This window comes from Hevea brasiliensis, chromosome 11 (assembly GCF_030052815.1).
Source record: "Hevea brasiliensis isolate MT/VB/25A 57/8 chromosome 11, ASM3005281v1, whole genome shotgun sequence".
In the NCBI taxonomy this organism is placed as follows: Eukaryota; Viridiplantae; Streptophyta; class Magnoliopsida; order Malpighiales; family Euphorbiaceae; genus Hevea; species Hevea brasiliensis.
In genome coordinates this window covers 78,388,371-78,400,385 of record NC_079503.1, presented here as the reverse complement: position 1 = coordinate 78,400,385, position 12,015 = coordinate 78,388,371, and the positions used below count along the sequence as shown (strand labels likewise).

The 12,015-nt window shown below is 39.6% G+C and overlaps 1 long non-coding RNA gene across 1 annotated transcript; it reads left to right on the top strand.

The window, feature by feature from the left end:
• Positions 1 to 6,148: 6,148 nt before the first annotated feature.
• On the top strand, positions 6,149 to 7,601 carry LOC131170456 (uncharacterized). Its single transcript, XR_009141198.1, has 3 exons — positions 6,149 to 6,302; positions 6,752 to 6,809; positions 7,380 to 7,601. It is a non-coding gene; the product is annotated as an uncharacterized LOC131170456 (long non-coding RNA).
• Positions 7,602 to 12,015: the final 4,414 nt, after the last annotated feature.

Genomic DNA, 12,015 nt, shown 5'->3' with positions numbered 1-12,015 from the left:
TATGTGGAGGGTGAGCTGAGCTCCCAATGGATTGTTTATTGTGTTTACAGGTCGGGTGAGTCAAAAACTCCCCGTTGGTAAGTCCATTTTATGGCCGGACTCTGTCCGTTTGTTTTCTTGAAATTGGGCCCAAATGGGCCTCAGCATTGGGTAAATGAACAGTTAGGCTTACTACGGGCCTCGGGGGCTTTAGGTCGCCTGTGTCCTAGTGCCGGTCCGGCCCATAGGTTGGGTCGTGACAAATGTGGTATCAGAGCTTAGGCTCCAGATTCTTAGGGAATGTCTGTCTAAAATGTTGAGAAGAGTCTAATAGGAGTCACATGCGGAAAAATAGGGCTCACATTCGTCTTGCATTGTCATCTTTGCTTCTAGTTTCTGCTCCATATATTGTGTGTAAATATGAGTCTATAGAGCTGTGTAATGCACAGTTTTGAATTTTTGTGGGCTAATGCTGCTGAATTTCAGGAAAATGCGTAGAAGGTGAGAGCCGCCATCGCACTGTAACAGATATGCCTGACGAGGTGTCGGCACAGGATGAGGCGCCTGCCCCAAGGAGGCGGGGTAGGAGGCCTAGAGCTGCTCAACTAGAAAAGCAGCTACCCACAGTTCAGGAACAGTCTTTCATGGCACAGGGTCCCATGGACCCCATGGCAGCTACTCTAGCTGGTCTGCAGAGAACCATCGACATGATGGCGCAGTATATGGTCCACCCTCCACAGCAGCAGCAGTCCACCGCACCAAGAGAGGAATCTTACAAACAGATCATAAATTTCAAGAAGTTGGTGCCTGGTACCTATGATGTGTCAGACGATGCATATCGATTTTTGGATTCCTACTGCATGTGCAGAATGTAATTACGATTGGTCGATAGAAGATTGATAGAGTGTATGCAGCACGTCATGGGGCCCATGCCTAGACAATGGATGAATGACTACGTGTTACCTCGGATGGAGGGTTTGACATGGGCTCAGTTTGTGGAACTTTTTATCAATCGGTTTGTGCCAGAAAGCTTCAGAGATCAGAAGCAGTGGGCCTTTGAGGCCTTAAGACAGAATGGCAGGTCTGTAGATGAATATGCTCTGCAATTCGGAATTGAGCAGATATGCCCCTACAGCAGTATCTACAGAGACTATGAAGGTGAAAAGATTCCTAAAGGGGCTTGACAGGAGATATGCAAACCTGGCCATGATGTCCGATCAGTCTTTTGATGTGGTGGTTGATCGAGCCAGACAGATTGAGATCAGTTATGCTGTGGATGATAGCGGAAGAGCAAAGAAAAACCGAGCAGAGGGTTCCTCAAGTGTCCCTTCCATGGGTACTCCGGATAGTGGTGGCCAGAGTAATTACAGAGGAAAGAGTAGGAATAAGAAAAGTGGTTTTAGACACAAACCACGAGGATTCGAACAGTGCGGATCCAGCGGTGGTCACGATTCGAGTGCGGTTAGTGCAGCTCAGGATCCTCCTTGGCACCTTGTGCACAGTGTGGAAGAGGACATTCAGGACCTTGTTTGATGGGATCAGGAGTATGCTTCAGGTGTGGCCAACCGGGTCACTTTGCTAGAGAATGCCCCGTTTTCAGTGAGCCACAGATGGGGTCACAGGGTTCTGTTGCGAATGTTCCTCGACAGTTGTATCCGGGCGCTTCCAACATGACAGCGATCGATTCGGTGGCCAACAGGCCGAGGACAAGGGGCGTGGATTTGGAGGCGGATCGGGAGGTAGAAGTCGATGTCGTGGTTACGCCACTCAGGGTAGGTGTCAAGCTCGGTTTTTCACCCCGACCCCCGTGATGCTCAAGCTTCAAATGCAGTTGTGGCAGGTATTCTTCTGGTCTGTTCTTATGAGGCTCGTGTTTTGATAGATCCGGGTGCTACGCACTCCTTTGTCTCCCCTGTGTTTGCCATGAGGTTGGGTAGAAACCCTACAACTTTAGAGTGCCCTTTGTCAGTAGCTACCCCACTTAGTGACAACATAGATGTAGATATGGTATTTCCGGGTAGCCCAGTGATAGTGGATGGAAAGATCCTCCCAGCAGACTTGGTTCCTCTACCAGTAATGGATTTCGATGTAATCCTGGGGATGGACTGGTTGGCAACTCATTATGCCACCTTAGACTGCAGGAACAAAAAGGTATACTTCCACATACCTGGTGTGGAAGAGTTTAGCTTTGATGGTGACAGGAGTGTGGCTCCATATAATTTGGTGTCAGCAATTAGTGCCAGAAAAATGTTGAGGCGTGGATGCCAAGGGTATTTGGCATTGGTGAGAGATACATCTGTAGAAGGTGTCAGCATGGAAAATGTTCCTGTTGTCAGAGAATTTATGGATGTCTTCCCAGAGGAGCTTCCAGGGTTGCCACCAGGAAGGGAAATAGAGTTTTGCATTGATGTTGTGCCGGGTACAAACCCCATATCGATGCCACCTTACAGGATGGCACCAGTAGAATTGAAAGAGCTGAAGGAGCAACTACAGGAGCTTTTGGACAAGGGTTTTATACGTCCGAGCACTTCACCTTGGGGCGCTCCTGTTCTATTTGTGAGAAAGAAGGATGGGTCATTGAGGTTGTGCATTGACTACAGACAGCTGAACAAGGTGACTGTGAAGAACAAGTATCCACTTCCTCGGATCGATGATTTGTTTGATCAGCTCCAAGGAGCTAGATTCTTTTCCAAGATAGACCTGCGATCAGGCTACCATCAGTTGAGAATCAGGGATGAGGACGTGTCCAAAACGGCTTTCAGGACAAGATATGGTCATTATGAGTTCTTGGTGATGTCTTTTGGACTCACTAATGCACCAGCAGCCTTCATGGACTTAATGAACAGGGTGTTCAAGCCATTTTTGGACCGTTTTGTCATCGTATTCATAGATGACATTCTAGTATACTCTCGGACCGAGGAAGAACACGTGTGGCACTTGAGAATGGTGTTGCAGATGTTGAGGGAGCACCAGCTATATGCCAAATTTTCAAAATGTGAATTTTGGCTAGAAAGCATCTCATTCTTGGGACACGTGGTTTCAAGTGACGGTATTCAAGTGGATCCCAAGAAAATTGAAGCTGTAACTGATTGGCTTAGGCCTACAACAGTCACTGAGGTGCGAAGTTTTCTGGGTTTAGCTGGCTACTACAGGCGTTTTGTGCAAGATTTCTCCAGAATAGCGGCTCCCCTAACTAAGTTGACCAGGAAGAATGTTCCATTCATTTGGACAGATGACTGCGAGGTGAGCTTCCAGAAACTCAAGGAGTGTCTAACCACTGCCCCTGTGTTGACACTACCTGTGAATGGTGAAGGATACACCGTGTATTATGACGCCTCCAGAGTTGGCCTAGGGTGTGTTTTGATGCAAAATGGAAAGGTAGTGGCTTATGCTTCAAGGCAGCTGAAGAGGCATGAGCAGAACTACCCCACCCATGATTTGGAAATGGCGGCTGTAATCTTTGCACTAAAAATCTGGAGACACTACCTGTATGGTGAAGTGTGCGAGATATACACCGACCATAAGAGTTTGAAGTACATCTTCCAACAGAGGGACTTGAACTTGAGACAGAGGAGATGGATGGAGCTTCTGAAAGACTATGATTGCACCATCCAGTACCACCATAGGAAGGCCAATGTTGTGGCGGATGCTCTGGCGAGAAAATCTTACAGCGATTTGGCGCACATTTCAGTAGAGAAGAGACCGTTGATTCGGGAGGTACATGAGTTGATGGATCAAGGTTTAATCCTAGATCTGTCAGATGAGGGGGTATTGTTGGCTCACTTTTCAGTGAGGCCAGATTTGAGGGACAGAGTTAGAGTTTCCCAGCACAGAGACCAACAATTGATGAAGATCATAGAAAGAGTACAGCAAGGCGAAGGTGGTGAGTTTGGATTTGCCAATGATGGCGCCCTAGTGCAAGGTTCTAGGATATGTGTGCCCGATGTGGACAATCTCAGAAATGAAATCATGCAAGAGGCACACTATACACTTTACAGTGTCCATCCAGGTTCCACCAAGATGTACCATGACGTGAAAGATAGCTATTGGTGGAATGGCATGAAGAGAGACATCGCAGACTTTGTGTCCAAGTGCTTGACTTGTCAGAAGGTGAAGTTTGAACACCAGAGACCGTCAGGGAAGCTGCAAGAGCTCCCTATCCCAGAATGGAAGTGGGAAATGATTACTATGGATTTTGTGACTGGGTTGCCTCGTACCACGCGAGGATATGATTCGATATGGGTAATTGTAGACCGCTTGACCAAATCAGCTCACTTCTTACCTGTAAAGACTACATACTCTGTGGCACAGTATGCCCGGCTCTATATTCGAGAAATAGTCAGATTGCATGGAGTTCCGGCTTCCATAATATCTGACAGAGGGCCCCAGTTCACTTCTCGGTTTTGGAGAAAGTTGCAGGAAGCACTTGGCACACAGTTGAACTTCAGTACGGCTTTCCACCCTCAGACAGACGGACAGTCCGAAAGGACAATCCAGACACTGGAAGACATGCTTCGCATGAGTGTCTTGGATTTTGGAGGTCAATGGGATGAGCAGCTAGCTTTGGTGGAGTTTGCCTATAACAACAGTTATCACTCCAGCATAGGGATGGCACCCTATGAGGCACTATATGGAAGAAAGTGTAGGTCTCCTCTGTGTTGGACAGAAATGGGGGAAGCAAGGGTGCATGATGTAGACCTAGTGCAGTACACTTCAGAGGTAGTTCCTTTAATCGAGAACGGCGAGGACGGCTTTCGTGAGGCGAGAAAAGTTATGCAGACCCCAGACGGAGGGATGTGGAGTTTGCAGTGGGCGACTATGTATTCCTGAAGGTTTCTCCAATGAAGGGAGTCATGAGATTTGGAAAGAAGGGCAAGTTAGCACCTCGGTATATTGGACCTTTTGAGGTCACGGATAGAGTTGGAGCAGTTGCCTACCGGTTGGAGCTACCACCCAACCTTTCTCACGTTCATCCCGTGTTTCACATCTCCATGCTCAGGAAATACATTCCCGATCCTTCTCATGTACTGCAGCCGGATGTGATAGAGCTAAAGGAGAATTTGACATTTGAGGAGCAACCTGTAGCCATAGTGGACTACCAAGTGAGACAGCTGAGATCAAAACAGATCCCTATGGTTAAGGTTTTGTGGAGGAGTCAGTCGGTGGAAGAGTGCACCTGGGAGTCAGAATGGGACATGCGTAGCAAGTACCCTTATTTGTTCAATGTATAATCATGTGCTTTATTCTGCCTTGTGTAAAAATTCGAGGACGAATTTTCTGTAAGGGGGGAAGAATGTAACACCCCAAAATTTTATTATTTATGAGTATTTTTGGTATTTTAATTTTATTTGAATTTTAGGAATTTTTTTGAGATTTTTCGGATTTTAAAAATCGGGTTCGATTTTCCGAAAATATAAACTTTGATGATTTTTAAAAATTAATTTAAAGACCACGTGGCAAAACTAAAAATATATTGGGAGTCTATGTATTTTTCTGAGTTTTATGGAATTTTTTTCGGAATTTTTGGACCTCGTTTTCGGTCCCGAGGCAGAGTAAAAATTCAAAATTTTGTATTTCGAATCGAACCGGACCGGATCGGACCGATCGAATCGGACCGGTCTCTTCTCTTTTTCTTCCTCCCGCGCGCGACGCTCCCTCCCCTCTTCTCTCTCTCGTTTCTCTCTCCTCTCCACCCCCAGCCGCCGGCCAGCCGCCCATTGACCCGGTGGTCACGCCGCCGACAGTGGAAAAGCGCTGGAACGCCCCTGCGCAGCGCCGCCGCTTCGCTTCCTCGGCCAAATCCGCCGATCCGCCACCGATTGGACCGGTCTTGTGTCCAAAATCATCTACTCGGCGAGAGCTTTCCATAGACACCAAGAACGCCGAAATCCATCGAGCGGATTGTCCGATTTTTGCTCGGGAAGATTTTAGCCCATTTCGACTTTTGGGCTAGATTTCTCGAAAACCGTGAATCCCACGAGAAAACCGAGGCCACCAGCACGCTCCATTCGTCGAGAGCTTCGCAACGACATAAATTTCGAATTTTTCCGACTCGTTTTTTATGTGGGTCCCACGGAACTTCGCAGTGTATTTTCGAGCATTAAATGAGCTTAGAAAATTCTGAAAAATTTATGTACTAACCCCCGTGTTATGGGCTTCGTGTAGGTATCCTTGATTCACGGAAATTCGACAGTTGACCGGGTCTGCAAATTTCGGGCCAGACAGACCCGTTACCGAAAAAGTCTCCGAATTGGACCGAGGTTTTGGCTAGCCCCCCATTGTCAGACGTCCCGAGCGCGTTCCCGAAGTCGGAATCGGCAAAGGTAAACCCGAACCTTACTTTTTCGTAATCTTCTAGTGCTTAAATAGGATTAAAAATCCATAAAATATTCGTGGTAGCTTAGAAAATTACGATTCTTTTTGCAATAGCTTAGTAATATTGCTAAGGACCGCGGGGCAAAGTTTTATAATTTTTAGAGCTTGTTTGGGCAGTTTTTGCAAAAATGATCAATAATAAGGACTAAATTGAAATTTTGCGTATTGTGATTGGTGATTGATTTGATGGGCCTAGGAGGGGCTGTGTGATATGATTGAACTGTTGATATATGGATTGTGAACATAGAAGTGCGTTTTTAGCCCTTTTGCAGGTTGGGTAGGTCCTAGGTATAGGGGAGACTCTGCCGGATTTTCGGCACGACTTAGGACGTAATTGGTCTTTTTCTTTGTTCGTATTGGGTCAAATTGTATTAAATAAATGTAATATGATTGTCAGGTGAGCCGGGACAACCTTCTTCCTCCGCCCAGCCGCCACAGTGATTGTCGTCAAGTCTGTGAGTAAAATATTAATTTTAATTGTAATTTTGATATTATTATATGTTCAGCATGCCCATGCATCACTTATATGCATATATTTATGTAGTTAAACTCTAGGCACGATTTATGTTGCATTGATAACTGTTGAAGTGCCATGAGTGTTGTTGTGGTAATTTGGAGCAGTGTGCGTGCGTTGGCGTGCGTGTGATGTGGTGTGGACTATGGATAGGACGGGGTAGTCACGGCTTGAGTTCTTCGGGACCCGTTCCTTGAGGGTAGTCACGGCTTGAGTTCTTCATTTGGGACCCTCGATTTGGTTTATTAAGCGAAAGTCCGCTTGAGTTCTTCACGGCACTGAGTTGGATTTAAGAGAGTCAGATAGGATCGGCTCCCAATATATTATGATTGATGCTACGAGTGCGTGAGTGCTCCAAATTACCTTTTTGATGCTATGATGTGAATATGATGTTGATGTTGCATTTCACTCTACAGGGTGCATTAGTTATAGATAGTTATAGAGATTATGGTTAAAATTGATATTTTACTCTCTGAGTCGAACGCTCACTCCTGTTCAAAAATTTTTACAGGCCGCAGGAGGATATTTTATTCTGGGTTAACCTGCTTTTATACTTCGCAGGTTGTTTATCGATATTTGTGTAATTTTATTTACTCCTAGAATTTTCGCATGTGTTAGCAGTAATTATTTGAATTTGGTCTGTAATATTATTATCATGTTGGACCTGTAAACTTAATATTTTAAGTCTGTTTTGATGGATTGGATGAGGGAGCTGAGCTCCCATTTATTATTATGTTGATGAGTATGTGGAGGGTGAGCTGAGCTCCCCAATGGATTGTTTATTGTGTTTACAGGTCGGGTGAGTCAAAAACTTCCCGTTGGTAAGTCCATTTTATGGCCGGACTCTATCCGTTTGTTTTCTTGAAATTGGGCCCAAATGGGCCTTAGCATTGGGTAAATGAACAGTTAGGCTTACTACGGGCCTCGGGGGCTTTAGGCTGGCCCAGGTCCTAGTGCCGGTCCGGCCCATAGGTTGGGTCGTGACACTCAGAGAGGAGTGTGTGGCAATTGGTTCAGGTATACAAAGAAGTTGCCCCAAAGGCATACTTCAATACTTTAAGAAAAGCTCGACAAGCATTTCTGGAAAGCTCCAATACTCGGAAGAATAAGGTCCCTTGAAAAATTGGTAAATCTTTTATGAAATCCTAAACTCTCATATCTCTGGGAATTGCTTTATGGCTAAATAACATTTTTGTTCTAGCTACATGCATGGCTAGCTGACAAGCACATAATTTAACTATAAACTTGTAGGCTGCTAAATATTTGAATGACAAACGTAGTATTAGTTACATAATTGACCCAACCCTCAAGTCTTCCAAAAACAATGAGCTTGACCTCACATGCGAGATTATTCAAGAATGCATATAACTAGATCCAAGGCAAAGACCAACAATGAAGGATATCACTCCCAAGTTGAGGGAAGTGATTGCTATATCACCTGATCAAGTAACTCCAAGACTTTCTCCACTATGGTGGGCTGAACTCCAAATATTATCTATCGAGGCGACTTAAGTTTTGTCTCACTCTCTTCTTCTCTATATTGTAAGTTAAGTCTCTCTCAGACTTGATGCCAAAAATCTAAAATTTAGCTTTTGTATTTATGCTTCCCTTACATCAGTGGATACCATCAATGCTCAGCTTCCACACCTTTTTTTTGTATCAGTTGTTCTATATTTGCCCTCTGATTTCATTGTATTCCATTTTTCTTTTTTCTTTTTTTATAATTTCTCCCTAGCATTTCCATCAGAATGAGAGTGTAATATATTTGTTCCCTTGATGGGGCACTATGCTCCCAGCTGGTACATGTCATATGTATTTTGCGAATGAAGTTTGTGGTGTAAAAAGCTAATTGTTTGCCTTATTTTTATAAAAAGGCTGTTATTATTCCCAGGATTCCCTCGTGCCCACATCATTAATGGAAGCAGAGGCTTTTTCATATTGTAATTGGAGTTACTATGTTTTGGCAAATGATTTTCTGAAAAAGCAGAAAATTTTTTTATTACAATACAATATGAATATTTAATTATGTAGATGGAGATATTTCCATTTGAATTTAAAAGAGTGTGATATCAAGTACTATTCAACTTGCACATATTGCTTGACAGATTTAGATTTGACTACTTACTAAAAAAAAAACCTACCCACTTAAAAGTTTTTTTTTCCTTACCACACTAATAATCTAACATAAATTAATTATAATTAATTATATATATATCACCTGCTAATTAACTCATTCTTTGTCACCTATGTCTCTCCAAATCTATTCATTATATTATTTTTATTTATTTTAGGACAATGTATAATTAAATCTTTGAGATATAGTAAAATTTATATATTAATTATATATATATATATTTTTAATAATAATTCAATTTTAAAATTTAATTCTATTAACAAATAAATTGACCATTGACTCTAATAATTTAGTACCCATTTAATACTGTGGTTGAAATATTAAAATTATTTTTTTAAAAATAAAATTTATAAAATTTAAAAATAATAAAAATGCACTTTGTATGAATAGATTTATCAATCTGTCCATCAATTAAATGATTTGGGAAAAAAATACATGTTATCTCGGATTAACCATAAGAACTTTGTCAATCTCATTGGCTACTGTGAGGAGGATGAATCTTTCAATAGGATGATGGTATTTGAATACGCTCCTAATGGAACCCTCTTTGAGCATCTGCATGGTAATACTCTCTGTATATTAATTTAAGGAAGAAAATTTTGATAGATTTCTCCTGTGGTTATTAGAGGCTGAAACATTTATTCTGTATCTTCAGCTAAGGAAATGGAACATTTTGACTGGAGTGCAAGGACGAGGATTTATAACGGGCATTGTTTATTGCTTACAATACATGCACCATGATTCAAATCCACCAGTGGTACATTTTAATTTGAATTCACATAATATCTCTCTAACTGATGACTATGCAGCTAAGGTAATCTTCTTCATGATTTGGCTTCATTCTATTTTGTTTCTTTAATGTACCTTCTCACCGTATCTATGTTCCCTCTCAGATTATTGAGATCTCTTTCGTGCCACAAGATTCCTCCAAGTCAAAGAGCTCAGGTGACAATGAGTCAGCGCATTCTACATTGCCACCTTTGGCTAATGTAGAGACAAATGTCTATTGTTTTGGGATTCTATTGCTAGAAATCATTTCTAGAAAGCTCCAATACTCGGAAGAACAATGGTCCCTCGAAAAATTGGTAAATCTTTTATGAAATCCTATACTCTCGTATCTCTAGGAATTGCTTTATGGCTAAATAACATTTGTGTTCTAGCTACATGCATGGCTGGTTGACAAGCATATAATTTAACTATAAACTTGTAGGCTGCTTAATATTTGAATGACAAATGTAGTATCAATTACCTGATTGACCCAACCCTCAAGTCTTTCAAAAACAATGAGCTTGACCTCATATGCGAGATTATCCAAGAGTGCATACAACCAGATCCAAGGCAAAGACCAACAATGAAGGATATCACTTCCAAGTTGAGGGAAGTGATTGCTATCTCACTTGATCAAGCAACTCCAAGACTTTCTTCGCTTTGGTGGGCTGAACTCGAAATATTATTTGTCGAGGCGACTTAAGTTCTGTCTCACTCTCTTCTTATTTGTATTGTAAGTCAAGTCTCCCTCAGACTTCATGCCAAAAATCTAAAATTTAGCTTTTTAATATTGCAATTGGAGTTGCTGTGTTTTGGCAAATGATTTTCTGAAAAAGCAGGAAAATTTTGATTACAATATAATATGAATATTTAATTATGTAGATGGAGATATTTTCATTTGAATTTAAAAGAGTGTGATATCAAGAACTATTCAACTTACACCTTTCGCTTGACAGATTCAGATTTTACTACTTAGTAAAAAAAAACCTACACACTTAAAAGTTTTTTTTTTACACCACACTAATAATATAACATAAATTAATTATAATTAATTAAATCATAAAATTTTATTAAATTTGTAACACTTTTTTTAAGACAAAATTGTTATGCCTATTTATATTGAGATTAAACTAGACCTGTTCACCAGCTCCAGGGTAGAAGGAGGAGCTAAGATAGATACCTACATATATGTATATATTACCTACTAATTAGCCCATTCTTTGCTACATGTGTCTGTCTAAATTTATTCATTATATTATTTTTATTTATTTTAGGGCAATGTATAATTAAATCTTTGAGATATAGTAAAATTTATATATTAATTTTTTATATATATATTTAATAATAATTTAATTTTAAAATTTAATTCTATTAATAAATAAATTGACCATTGACTCTAATAATTTAATATCCGTTTAATACTGTGATTGAAAAGTTAAAATTATTTTTTTAAAAATAAAATTTATAAAATTTAAAAATAATAAAAATAATAAAAATGCGCTTTGTATGAATAGATTTATCAATATGTCCACCAATTAAATGATTTGAAAAAAAAAACTACATGTTACTCATGCAAAATATTTATTTCAAACTGTTTTACACTTTTAATGGAATTTTAATGTAATTCTAATTTTTACACTAGAATTTAAATATTATTAAATTCTTTAATATTTTTTATAATTACATAATAAATTAAATAAATTAAATAAATTGAACATATTTATATTTTAGATAAAAAATTTTAAATTTTTGAAAAATAATTATAAATTAAAAATAATAAAGGCGTATTATATTTGAAGAGATTCATGAAATAATGTCAAAACTTAGGTTTTTTAATTTTTTTTTTCAAAATTTCTTTCTTATTAAATGGTTTAAAAAAATATTACATATTATACAAATTGTTTATTTGGAGGTTTTCTTCTCTTTTTTAGTTATTTAATTTATATTATTATTAGTATATGTAAAAAACGCTATCGAGAATAAAATTTTTAGTAAAAATTTATTTAATTGATTTTAAATATATTTGTTGTTGAATTTTCTTATTCATGTTATATATATGAACAATTGCAAAATTTAAGATCATTTGAAAATTATGATAATATTTTACAATTATTTTTAATGAATTTTTAAAATAAAGAGCATGGCTTTTATTACTTGAGATTAATTTCTTTTTTATAAATTATAAATATTTAAAAATGTTTGAAATATAATTGTTAGTATTATAATTAATAATAAATTAAATGAA